Below are 14268 nucleotides of genomic sequence, written 5' to 3'. Positions count from 1 at the left end.
ATCCTAATTAGGAAATCTAAAATTTGTCACTCACATCCTAATCCGATATCTACTTGAATAAATAATAAATAGTCTAAGTAAAGCCTAGTAGATAGATTTATTTAATATTAGGGCTATAGTTCATTTTAGACATAGGCCATAATAAAGTCGTTTAATCCATTTAATTGTGGTTGAGTCAATTCTTTTTTATGAAAATGTTTATTGGAATGATAAAATTCGTATTAACCGAATTATTATTTATCTTATACTATTTATGAACGTAAATAGAGTTTATAGTGAAAACGCAATGGCAGTATCTAGGTAAAAAATGTACGAACAACGGTAAAATCCCAAAGTCTTCTAATTATGTATGTATTTTACTAAAGTTCAATCTTTGGGCCATAGTCGTTTTTTTGTGCTTTTTTTTTTTTGTTAGATAGTCGTGTGTGCTTGGTCAGAGTATTATTTATTAAGATTTTTTTGTTCATATATAAATTTGCATTTACATACTAAAGTGTTAAGTTATAATGATGTATGTATGTATAAACTTGCGCTTAAAGTTTTTTAATTATGTATGTCTTTTACAAAAGTTCAAACTTTTGCCCATAGTTGAGATTTGTTGAATGTATGCTTGTTGTTTAATAACAGAATGTTGATTGAAATTATGTGAAAATGTTAAATGAAGCGAAGATGATATTGCGACTATTTTCAATGCAAAACTATACTTGAACTATGTTATTTTTTTTTATTTGTTCAATATATTTATATCAGATTATTTTTATTTTATTTTATTTGCCTTTTTTTAACGTGGGTCATATACAAATGTGGGTCATATAGTACATCTTAGACATAGCCCATAATAAAGTTGGTTAACCCATTTAATTGTGGTTGAGTCAAATTTTTTAATGAAAATGTTTATTGGAATGATAAAATTCGTATTTACCGAACTATTATTTATCTAATACTATTTATGAACGTATGTGGAGTTGATAGTGAAAACGAACAACGTATCTTCAAAAAAAAATGTACGAACAACGTGAAAACCCCAAAATATTCTAATTATGTATGTATTTTACAAAAGTCTAATCTTTGGGCCATAATAATGTCCTTGGTCGGAATATTATTTATTAAGAATTTTTTGTTAACTTACATACTGAATGTTAAGTTGTGATGGAAGAAAAATCAACGAATTAGAACGATAAAATTCGTATTAACTGATCAATGACTGAAACCATGCCATCCACAGCAACCAACACGCAAATGCGAGCAAGGTGCTCACTATCTGACATGTACTCCTGAACCTCAGGGTTTCACTGGGATGTTGTGAGCCTTCGTGAGTCTCTTGTTCCCAACCAATACCGTTTTCTCACCAACCATGCCGCCCACCCCAAACACTGGGTACACCTCAAAAGTCTTTAACTACATTTACGTGGACATGTACTCCTGAACCTCAGGGTTTCACTGGGATGTTGTGAGCCTTCATGAGTCTCTTGTTCCCAACCAATACCGTTTTCTCACCAACCATGCCGCCCACCCCAAACACTGGGTACACCTCAAAGTCTTTAACTACATTTACGTGCCTATACTGCTGATGCAGCTTCTTAGCGTGTGCCACTATAACTTTTGCGACAGGATGCTTCCGTTTGCTTTGAAAATTAAAGAAAAATAAAAACAAATAAATGGTAATCCAAAACAACTATTCCCCTTTCCCTTAGAAAGCAAGTAATGATAAGAGTAGCTAGAAACAGAGACTATCTCTGCATTAGCAGCCATGTCCCAAAATTCTTGAATAGCCATGTCTGAAAACAGCATCGTACTAACTACCAAAGACTTCTCTACTATGAAAAGTTCCAGTCTTCTCAAACACAACACATTTCACCTGGAGCCAGAGTGTTGAAATCCAATGAATCATCTTTCTATGCATTTAGTCAATAGAATGTGTTTAGAATCAAAGACAAAATTGAAGATATAAAAAGTTACATATAACAGTTATGAATGTTTATTAACAGATATTAGATACGGTTTTTTGCTTTGTGTGCTTTTTTCAAGAGCATTTCTACCCTTGATGAGAACGCCTTGGGAAGCACCTATTCATGTGGAAATCATGACAGCTGTTGGGGTAGCTGAACCCAATGCACATGGGTAGGCAACTACCAGCACTGAAATACCAAACTGCAGTGGCAGTTCAAATCCATCAATAGCTTTAGAGTAAACACCGCCTTCCCAAAATGAGCCAGTCCAACCATGTCATGAGTGCTGCCACAACAACCTGCGAAAAATGGAGGCAACTACAAACATTGAACCAAATTTACATATGAAAATAGTACACAAATGAACTAATTACTGCTAATTTCATTTTTTTTTTTTATTGGCAATGCAAGCCTGTTTTAAATGAGATCAGTTTAGCATATGAGTTGCTAATTTGTAATTCATAATTCATATTGATTAAAATGAAAGTTGACCACCAATAATGCAAAGCAAATTGATTACTCAAATACAGCAATAACTTATGGACAAACTACATAACTATCTTTCAAACTTGTACTGGAGTTTGTCATACCCTGGGAGTGCTATGCAGTCTGGAATTTTACGATTCAATCAACCCATCAATCATAAACTTAACTACAATGAAATGATGCCATAATGATATCCTATTATCATGGTGCCTTAACAACATCTACCAGTCGCCAGACCCACCACAGAGATTGAGACATTCCACACAGTGTATAAAGAGACTGTTTACTGTCATAGTGAAGGTCTCTACATTCTGAAGGTCAAAAAGCAGAACTGAACCAAGAGCATATCAAGAAAAATTTCATGCTAAACACGACCAAGTGACATGGGGATATCCTGAAGGTTACATGTGTTTCAAATAGTCAACAACTCAGCATCACTTCATGTCTAAGTGCAAAAGAGATAGACCAGAGGTTACAACATAAATATTGTTTAAACCTGATAATTAACAACCAGTGTCTCCAAACCAGTATTACAATATAAGCACTTGGCAAAAAAAATTTAAACAGCCCAACACATACAATGTCCTTAGAATTGTGACATAGCCCCGGGACAAATACAATGTCTTCAAATGTTTTTACTAACCTCAAGGTACCCTAGTGAAATAGCCCCGGGACATACAATGTCCTTAGAATCGTGAGTTCTTCCCCTGCTTTTTGACATTGCTTGGTCATGATTAAAAAAGACAACTGTTAGTATTTGCAATGATAGCTTTTTAAATTTGATGAAAAATAAAGCATATAGGATCATACCAAAATTAAAAGACAATTTGCAATTGCCGCGATAATGACTTTTAGGTGGCTTCTTATCGGCGATTGGCTTAAGGACTTGTTCCATGTATAATGTTGAGTAAATTCTATATAGAGATACTGGTTCGATCCGCGTCAAATACAATTAATTGGGAGAAACTGAGTTAATATGGGGCAGGAATGTTTTTCATCAGCTAGAAGTTCTAGAAGCTCTTGATGTTCAGCGAAGAGCAAATGGTGCATATTCTCAACCTAGATTTGTAGAGCAGATACACCGGGGTACAATCTATTAAGAGGGAAATTCAAGATTCTTGTAGATAGAGCCACTATGTAGGTTGAAACTTGAAGATTTCAGCCTGATTATGTCATTCATAAGAGTTGGCTTCTAAATAAACATGATTAAATCTCTTGTACACATTAGAAATATTTTACTCATTTCAGTGTAGCAAACACCTCTAGGTTGGTGTCAGAGTCATACTTTATCAACAGCAGGGTTATATGGGACAACCCATATATATAATTGTATATTGTGACCAGAAACTTCATTGTGTAGATAAACAACTCATCCGGCATCATGGGTTGGGTATATAGCATATGTATGAGTCATGTGTAGATTAGCCGGTGCAAACCCTTTTGGAAACCTTACATATATTCAACTGGACAAACCAGTTGAGACAGAGTTGGTTAGAGATTATCAAGTTGCAAATATAAACTATAATCCCTTATAAAAAAATACGTTGGCAAACATAAATCCTAATGTAATTGGTAAGAATTCAGAGTACTAATTAATGAATCAAGAAGCAAGTATGTTTCACCTACCTTAGTGCAAAACAGCATCGCTGGTTCAATTAATATATAGTTGAATTTATTGTCCTATTGCTACCACCCTGCAATGTTGGGAATTGACAAAATATAAAATAGATTTCATAAACATTTCAACTACACAATTTAGCTTCAATGGTAATTAGGATAAACACCCAAGAACGAAAACTCCTTATGAGACTGATTTGGGGGTGTGCATACAACAGATGCTGTTCAATATGTAAATTTGAATCTTCAAGGTTACTGGGAATATCGATATTGAAATGAGGCTGACTTAAAAATGAGAAAAAGTATTGGGATTAACTAATAAAATTGAAACAGAAATATCCATCGTGTATCGTACTATATTGTTCATTAACTAATAATTTTAGGATTATAAAGAACAAATACCTTTTCTTAATTCATGGAGCAATTTAAGAAGTGACTTCGACAATGTTGTCCCTTTCTTGCTCAGTTGTGTTATTGAAAACTACATAATGCTGTCGATGCTTAATAATGAATTGTTCCAAAGCTTTAATGCTTTAAAGTTACCAATATACAATAAAAAATTAGACATATGAGCAACAAATAAACCAATCGAATCCAATTAAATGGAAGTCGATATATATTGTATGTATCGGATTGAGTGCAGATTAAGTGAAGGGTAACTTGTGTGGAGGCTTGTACATGGTTAAGGATGCCAATATGGATGGCGCTTTTGGATTGTCGAGACAAAACCGATTAAGATATATAAACAATCATGACAGCAATCAAATGTTTTTGCCGAAAACTTAATAGTTGAAGCACTAAAAAGAAAACAAAACAATTTCTTTATACCTTAACTTTATGTAATAAAAAAATTACATTCTCAGGTTCTTGAATCCAAATCAAGCACTCAATCCCTAAATACTACAAACATGATGGTAATGAAAATATAGCTAATCTCAAACAGCAAGTCCTTCAAACAAACAAACAAACAAACAAATATATTATTAGATTCTGAATAGAGGCGAGAACTAAGGAGTTTGCTTATTTGGGGTTTTCCATATCATAAACGAAGATAGTGGTTTTCCTTGTATGCAATAATCCATCAAAATACATCTTTTCTTTTATTAAACAAAATGCCTAAATAAGTAAATATTAAACAAATAAGTGGGAAAAAAATGACAAACAAAGAGGGATAGAGTGAATACCTCTTTTCGAAGCGTACTATCTGTTCTACATCTTCAATAGCTTCAACTGTAGTAGGTGAAGCAGAGAGTGTTACTTCTCTTCTATTGGGCCTTTGATTGGTATTTAGAAACGATGAGAAATGTAAGTTTGGGTTGAATGGTTTGAAAGTGATGACTTTGTTGGTAGATAGATGATGAGATGGGTGTGAAAAGTGCATTAGTAGGAACAGGTTGAACTGTACTAATCCTTCAATCAACATTTTCAGGACCCATCTCCTCCATATAGTGCAAAATAAATCAACTGCATACCAACAATGAAATCAGATATTTGTTCATTTCAATTTCCAAGTTCAACAAAGCTTTTTCACATCAAACCCAATATGAAAATTTGAAACATACCTGATTCACAAAGAAGACAGTATGCGTTCAGCTGCCATTAGTATCACCAGTTGTGCTTCGCTTTCGATTCTTCAATATGGCTTCGATAATATAGGACAATATGGCTTAAGATATTCTTTGAACTGACAATGTTAGAATTTGATGAAGAGAGAGGGTTATTTTAATACACTTTTTTTCTTGCGAATTTAATGAATTAATGTCTTTTGCTTCTTTGGGTTTTGTTTGAATCTGTTGAGAAGAAAACCAGACGGAATTTTTGGATCTGGAAGAAAAACCTGCAGCTGTTGTTCGTTTCTCTGTTTTTGATAGGGTGAAGAAAGCGGTGGAAGTTGCGGACGCTGGCTTGGAGTTGAGAAAGCAGGAGTTGCATTGCGATTGGAGGAAAACCCGGACGGACGCCGGATAGGCTTAGGAGGCTAAAAAGGACAGATGGTGAATCGGGTTAGGATAAAAGCGCGGTGTACGGCTAGCTCGCCCACGCCTCTATGTGATGGCGGCTAAAACTAAGCTTGGCAGCTCGGGTGCGCCTCTTTAAAGGTGTTTAGATGTTGATCAACTTTAAGAAATTATTGTTGTCCTAACAGGATATAATGAGCTATGTTCTAATATAGTTAAAGTCAATACTATGCCATCAGTACAATTATCACATACTCAGCCTATGTACGAAGCTCGTATTGTTAACTGATTAGAAAAAAATAGTCATGGAGACTATGAAGTTAAGATTGAAGCAAGACAGATAACACAACAAAATTTTAAGTAACAAATTACCATGTGTATGCCGAAATGGACCAGGTAATGCGTCTAACTCCAACCAATAAAATTTTTCTGAAAAATATTTATATGATTTGGAGTTAAGGTCAGAAGGAGTTAATTTTGTGCTAAGCTAATAGGCAGGTTACCCATTGAAGCTAAATACAAAATAACATATTTCTAACTGCAATGCCAATCCAAATTGATAAATATTATCATTATATAACTTAAATTAATAAATTGATCAAGGTATAGCCTTGTGAATAGTTAATGAAACAAATAAAAAAAAATAACAAAATTAGAGGGGGGACGCATTATAAGAAATAGGGTTAACCTAAGTAAGTTTGACAAATAATACGTTGTAGCTATATTAAACTATATACAAAATAGATAATATTAGGTTATACAGAATTAAAACACGAATAGTTTTTCCAATCTTATGTCAACCTTAACAATGTAACAATAATTTAATTTTAATATGTAACAAAAATTAATTGCACAAATAATTTAAGATATATTAACATTTAAAAAAAAAATACCTATGGAATACCAGCAAAGCGTGATCAGTCCTTGGTACTTTGTTAGAAAAATCCAAATAATAGTGGACAACCAATTGTAGCCTTCATGTGGAACCACCTAAAAAGAGTTAAATATGAGTAGATTAGTCAGATACAATCCTATTGTGAAGACTTCAACTATAAACGAATATATTGTAGATGAAGTAGACATTCAAGTCAATAGAACCCCATTATTTATAAAAGGCGTAATTCATCGCATGAACTTTCATTAAGCTGCTATTAGTGATCTTAATAAATCAAAATGGGCCAAAATGCAGGGGCCAAAGATCATATGCCAGCATGTCTGTAATGATGATAAAATAAAGTTAAATGATGAGTAACTAATTGTGAGTACTATAGACAACAAAAAAATACAATGTTGATAAAATTCGCAAGTTATATAAAAGCGCGTAGACATTATCAAACATTGACAGCATGTTTAGACCTGCTAACAAACAGTTTAAGTAATAAAGCAACGAATTATTGTATGACTGCCTATCCAGTGTATTCAATATACATGCATGTAAGCCGTGTAATACGGAGGATGTTGAAATGTGTATGGGGTTAGATACAATGAAAAACAAATGAATAACGATAGAAGCTGCTTGTACGGGAGAACAAATCATAACGCCTAACAGTGTTTAAAGTGATACGATAACATAATAGCATAGAAATATAACATCATATTTAAAGAAAAATACGAAGATAGTTGGGGACTACCTACAAACAGGAAATTATTGATGAAAGTTGTATCAAGAAATTTGAGCTGGAGTAGTGAGACAAAATCCTCTACTATCATCCCCTTCCTTTTACACCTACAAAAACCATAAAAAAAAAATCGACATCAGTCTGAGGAACACATCTAAACACCTTGATACACGTTCCACTTAGCTAGTATAGCTAGTATAAGAAGACTGTAAGTTGTCAATAAGTTTTCTTTGTGGAACTCTTTTGCTACCTTCTGTTACACTGACAATCTTGAGTCTTGTACTTAAAAACAGGTAAGCGAAAGAATAATGTTTCTAATAAAGGTAGACAAAACTGCGAAAAGCAATAGCTATCTACTACTAACAACAGCAGAGTGAAATTGACTATGAAATAATGAACCAGTTATGGATGATGTAGAGAAGGAGCTAAATACATCAACATAGGCGCACGTGGACATTCCAAACGCTTGCCACAAACCATATTGACTGGTGACTGTTGGTGTACAATGTCCGTTAATTCCTAAGCATTCAAAACTTGAGTGAAAAATATTATCGGCCACAATGGTCATGTCAAGCTTAATCTGCTAGCATTGACCTCATGATTTTCAGTTTCTAGGGAAATCCTCTTGAGTGTAACAAATAAATAACAGATATTGGTAGTACACCCTGAAGATATCATTGTTTGTTAGAGTTTAATATGTTCATTTATCAAACATAAACATTCCTTAAATATTTTCATACAAGTAACGATATTGAATAGACTATATCAGTTGAAACTTATATTGGCGATAATAATACCATTTAACACAGAGGATGGGCAATTATTAATGAAACTAAACGATTTAAGAAGGTTAAAAGTAGGTTAACAAAGGTTAAGACCTCTTTATAGTTTATAGACACGCTTGTAGCTAACCATTTAGTTGGAGCAAAAAATATAATTGGAAAAAGCGAAAAACAATAAATTTCATAGCTTGACATACATTGTTGGGTTGAATAATTATGATTATATATCATCACATGAAATAGACAACTTCGTTACATGATATAGACAACTCGGGCAACAGTTGTATTCATAGACATAAATTCAATTTAAAAGTTATAACTACTTAAAGCCTCAATCGCACAACCATCAAGAGTAGTCGGAACCCAAACTTTAGTAGAGTTGAAAGTTATGAAATCCCACAATGGCTTGAATATTATGAAAAAATATATACATAGCAAACCAAATTACTAATAATGATAATTATAAACTAATGGAGGAAGAAAACATATACTTGAGAAATTATGTATAAAGTCCAAATAAGTTGATTTGTTTATAATACATTTTGACGAAAAGTGAATTTATTTAATTTAATTATTATAAATAGTTTAGTATATAGTTATAGATGTCAAGTAGGTTGCTTTAGGGGTCACTTAACGAAAAGTACAAATAGGAATTGCTTGATGGAACTTCGTATGGAGAGAATTATGCTAAAGCAGTTAGGACTAAATTGTCTACTATCATCCTATTCCTTGTACACCTAAAAAATAATAATAATAATAAAAGCAACGCCAATCTGAAAGCAACACATCCAAGACCTTCATAAACATTTAACAATCATTTCATAGCATATTTTGATAGTAAATTAAATTATAAGTCCTGGACAATTGGATAATCAGAAAATAAAAGACTGAAGTTGTTGTAAAGTCTAACCTTATTGCTTCTTATTCTTGAAGGAAATCCAAGAAAAAGTCAAAAAGCAAGCAAGGTCGGCAACTTAGCTAATATAGTGAGATATAGAACTGAAAGAAAAACAACATGTGATCAATCTATTAGCAATGTAGAAATTAGGTAATCGGAAGACTTCAAATTAGTGTTAATAAATGACTAAAATGAATATGTTTCATACATATATATCTAAGCAGTATAGAAAGAAAATGCTTGAAGTACCTATGGAATGTTGAAATAATAGTTGTATCTTGTCTTTTCAAGCGAGTTAACGGGGACATCGTAGCCTCAAGCGTTAAAACTTTAAGGTGAAAAGGGTATGATGCCAACTATAACCCTACAAACGTCACATTGTAATAGGTATATATTGGGAAGGGGCTGCTACACACTTAAAAAAAATGAAGACTGCTAACAAACAACATGACGGGTAGTTTACTCTAATGTAAGTTCAAGGGATTGGAAATTAGTAAAAAGTGTAGCCGCAACTAACCATATTACTAATCATCATAACTATAAACTAATGGAGAGAGATAACGTATAATTGAGCATTGATGCACAGGGTCCAACGGAGTTAATTTGTTTATAAAACTCTTTGACAGAAGCGAATTTATTGAATTTTATTATTATATATAATTATAGTTGTGAAGTAGGGGGATTCGTGTGTCACCAACGAATACCGTTTGTAAATAACTACGTAGACATTAACTTGAGCTAGGTGAATAAAAATACTATTGAAATACTAAATAAGTCCCCTAACACCTATTATTTCTAAACTGAAAACTGGAAGTCAAAGTTAAGGCTAGAGTGTCCTAAAGTCCCGAGAGATCAAGTGAGTTAATGGGGACATCTTACCCTTAAGCATTAAGCCTTTAAGACAAAAAGGGTATGAAAGCAACCATAACCCACAAACTTCATATTGTAACAGGTATATACTGGGAAGGGGCTGCTACACAATTTTAAAAATAAAGACTTCCAACAAACAACACGACTTGGTAGTTTACTATACCTAAGTTCAAGTCGGCAGGAAGAGAGTGACATTTAACATGCAAGTCAATATAAAAATACGGGCTAGTCCTTTTTTTTTTTTATAGCCTACCTAAGCCTTATGATGTTTTCATAATCAAGCATTGCATCCCCGATCGACTTGTAAATACTGAACAACAACCTTTATCTAAGATTATTGCATTAGAAATTCTTCGACGACAATAGAACGTAGATGTGCCTGAAGATAAGTGGCTCCTAAGGTGGGTACTATGCAAATGGAAACTGAAATTAAATCTCCTTATGATCAAATTATTTAAGAGTAACGAATTCTACTTCAAGAACTTTCGCTTGTGAAGAGTAACTTCTACAAATTTCACGAGAATGCTACAAAGGCGTAAGTATTTTAATAATATTCTATATAAACTTCGCTTTCAGAAAATTTTTCGATGGTGGACGCTTGAGAAGGATGGGTCGGAGTTGAGAAGCTAGGACAACGTTAAGAACAACGAGGGTCAATCAATACAGATATTAACTGTAATTTATCGCCCTTTGTTAAGATGAAGGTTATTCCCAACCAGAATTAATAATGCGGAGTATGCAATATGGAAAAATATAAGGGTGGGTCAAAATTGTCAGCTCTTAGGGTCTATCGACATTGCTAGTAACAGTAAGATGGTAAACTTGCACACGTTGCACGCTAAGGATTTAACTGAATTTTGCTTTTCTTGATTAATACAAATATTTGGTGACCTTGAAGAAAAGAAATCAACTTGAAGCTAACATGTTAGATTCAACCATCTTGTGAGAACATATAGATTCAAGGGATCAAGGTCTCCGTTGTGTTCATCTCTATCTAAGAGAAACGAGAAAGGGATTGGGAAGCTAAAATATGACCAATCCATTGAACATTTCAGCCATGAACATCCATTAGAGCTCCCCAACATCCAAAGACCTTCTCCAAACTTATATTCTTGTACACTTTGGAATTGCCGATTTCTTCAATAAAATAATCCGACAGATCAAAGGGAGGATAATCTCTCAAATGACACTTGATACCCATATACTTCGATGTTCCCAATGTGTCCGTATCCATGGACAATTTTAATATGGCTATTTCAAGAATACTTCTTGGACACTTATACCACATATGGTATGACACTCGTTACTTTAATACTTATCAACATTTTTGTTGTTTGTTTTGGGACAATTGGCACTATACCATATTGCGACAAAGGTGACTACTGAAGTTTCCTATATAGCAAGGTGTGACATGTACATAATCTAATTCAATTAAAATGAATAAAAGCTTGGCAGAGAAGGAGACGCTTCAAATATCAAAATACATAGGAAACTTCATAAGATATGTTTTCCCCTTTTTAAACACTTGCAAGGCTGACAATTATATCCTCCATATCCAATGCTCTCAAATACACCAACATATTAACCAAAATGCAGATCCCAACCACGCCCTCATCCTCCAAGCTACCACCCCCCACTTGCAAGCTTTATTACCCACCCATTGACTCCAACAAAGCTTACTACCTTACCTCGAATCGACCCTCCTACCTAGAAAGAGTACTAACTATATGTGATGCATGTTGGGAACATGGCAAGGGCTTCTACTACGACTGCAGCTCCTGTGACCTTGTCCTCGATATCCTATCGTTTCCATGACCCCCCCAAAACACCAAAGTCAGTCTCATCCTCTTAAACTCATATATAACCCTCCTATCAAACCAAAGGCTTATCTTGTGAGATAGGCCAAAAACTGGGATGAAAGTAGTGGCTTTATTGGGGCAACGATGTGCATTTGATGCATCTAGAGTGTGTAACATTTAAGCCTAGAGTGTAAAAAATTCAGCAGAAAGGTTAGGGTTCGACAGCAGAGGGCACCATCTCCAAACTACAATTAATTTCCAGTTCACATCAACCTCGGATATAACGCTTTGGAAATGGACAATGGGGAATGTGTCGCGAAAAAACGAAAACGACTACATCAATAATCGAGGGTGGCTTCCTCATCAACAACATTATTGAGAGTGGAACCCAACAGGTTGGGCGTAAACTTGGATTGAGTATGGTGGGTTTTAACAGGTCGATGGACTTGTAGATGGAGTCTTCTTTCTACACGAGATTGATCCAATCCATGAAGTTAGCTAACAAAATTAAAAACATTGGTTTGATCCAATTTTCGAACCCAACTCAATTAAAAAACGAATTAAGGGGAAAAAAATGACATTTGCAATTGACAAACATGGAAGAATCAATGAAATAATAAAAAGTAAATAAAGAGGCATCTTATTAATAGTCAAGTCTTCTTGCTGGCTGCTTCTCAACATTGGAAAAAGGAGGAATTGGTCCGATGGGTTAGCGATTGAAAAAGGAGAAATTGGGTACGATTGAAAAACGGAGAAATTGGTACGATTGGAAGAAGAAGTTAAGCAAATGGTTGGGGGGTTTAGTCGATAAGAAGAGAAAAACGTCTTGATTGAAATGATTTGATTGGATAAGAACCAATTTGCTTTTGAGAGTAATGATTTCTTTTCTTTTGACTTGTGATGATGATGATGATTGTTGACTCTTAAAGGTGTTTAGATTAGGTGAACAGCGGCTTAAGTTGAGGAGATGGCTAGGAGAGGTAGGTGTTGAGTGCTTGTTTGGAGGGAAAACCCGACGGACGCCGCGAGAATTAGGCGACTAAAAAGGACAGATGGCGAATGGGCTAAGGAGAAAAGCGAGTTGCACGGCTAGCTCGCCCACGCTTCTATGTTCTGGCGGCTGAAGTTAAAACGGCTAAGTCGGGCACGCTCTCTTAAAGGTGTTTAGATATATGCACCACGAGGTGGTGTATTTTTTTGGGCGATTTATTACATCACTTTGACCAAATCTTCATAACTTGTACCATCCATATGAGCGTGAATATTGTGGCGGTTGCATTGACCGTATGCAACAAGGCCTTGAACCACTAGGAATTTCCTAGTGGACGAGTTATAGCCTCGTGAGAGTTTTCCAGAGAAGATACTCACAAACTTCATTTATACTACAAATCCACTTCGGAAATAAAGGCTTGTTTCCTTAATTAATCTCAGGTATCTACATCTCACTAGCAGGGGGAAACAAGGATTTTATTCTTTCGAAATTCAAGTTAATATACATACAATAATCGAAACATCTACGTATGAGCATGCATGCAGTGATCTAATAATGAAATGTACGAGCAGGGCCGTTTATGGATCCTTTGGATAGCATCCTTAATTAGGTTCTCACAGGTATGTGTCGAAACAGAATTTCTCTCTTATTTTTCCACTCAAGCTTTGCTATCTCCAGTGTGCAGTGGGCACACGTTTCCTCACATACTCAATGACAGTTAGAGGAGCCGAGGTCGAGAAGTCACAACTACTACTTATTATCACACTATCCTATTCCTAATTGAGCTAGAGGTCTTTATTAGGTGTTATGGGGCTTAGGTGGTAGTGTAGAAGAAAATGGAATGGAAAGTTCAAAAATGATAAGTATGAGAGAATAAGGTCTTCGAGATATTTATACTAGAGAATCCTTATTTTCTTTCCTGCTTCTAACCTGGGTTTCCATACTTGGATTTTTCAAGCTTTTGTATTCCCTTTTGATTTGATTTTTTTGGGGGGAATTCTAACCTTGACATTTCTTTTGATTTTTGGAAACATATTTCTATTTATTTATTTTTTTTATTTTTTTTTATTCTGAAACAGGTAACTGATTTTAATTTGTGACAAGGTTTTTCTCTTCATTTTTCTCAGACTTCATCCCATTTCATACTCATTATCTAGGTAGGCTTATTTATTTGTGGTGACTAGATGGGTAATGATTTTTTTGGTGAAGTAGAAAGTATTAATGAAAGGTTCAATTAAATTTAATTAGCGGTAAATTTTTTTATAGGTGTAAATTTTTGGCTATATCGATCCAAAGAAG

At 34.4% G+C, this 14268-nt stretch overlaps 2 long non-coding RNA genes across 4 annotated transcripts; both read right to left on the bottom strand.

The window, feature by feature from the left end:
- Positions 1-2111: 2111 nt before the first annotated feature.
- On the bottom strand, positions 2112-10314 carry LOC147484657 (uncharacterized). Of its 3 annotated transcripts, XR_015204403.1 has the most exons (9): positions 9559-10314; positions 9322-9410; positions 7642-7736; positions 6904-7000; positions 5615-5694; positions 5237-5516; positions 4062-4129; positions 3079-3158; positions 2113-2248 (listed from the first exon to the last, which is right to left on the bottom strand). It is a non-coding gene; the product is annotated as an uncharacterized LOC147484657 (long non-coding RNA). The 3 variants fall into 3 exon arrangements; XR_015204404.1 differs by lacking the exon at positions 9559-10314 and having other exon boundaries at positions 2112-2248; positions 7646-7736; positions 9322-9518; XR_015204402.1 differs by lacking the exon at positions 9559-10314 and having other exon boundaries at positions 2115-2248; positions 9322-9516.
- On the bottom strand, positions 5831-6863 carry LOC147484658 (uncharacterized). The gene is made up of 2 exons (XR_015204405.1): positions 6383-6863; positions 5831-6030 (listed from the first exon to the last, which is right to left on the bottom strand). It is a non-coding gene; the product is annotated as an uncharacterized LOC147484658 (long non-coding RNA).
- Positions 10315-14268: the final 3954 nt, after the last annotated feature.

The sequence above is a fragment of the Coptis chinensis genome, chromosome 8 (assembly GCF_015680905.1).
Source record: "Coptis chinensis isolate HL-2020 chromosome 8, ASM1568090v1, whole genome shotgun sequence".
NCBI lineage: Eukaryota > Viridiplantae > Streptophyta > Magnoliopsida > Ranunculales > Ranunculaceae > Coptis > Coptis chinensis.
This window is presented reverse-complemented; position numbering and strand designations above follow the sequence as displayed.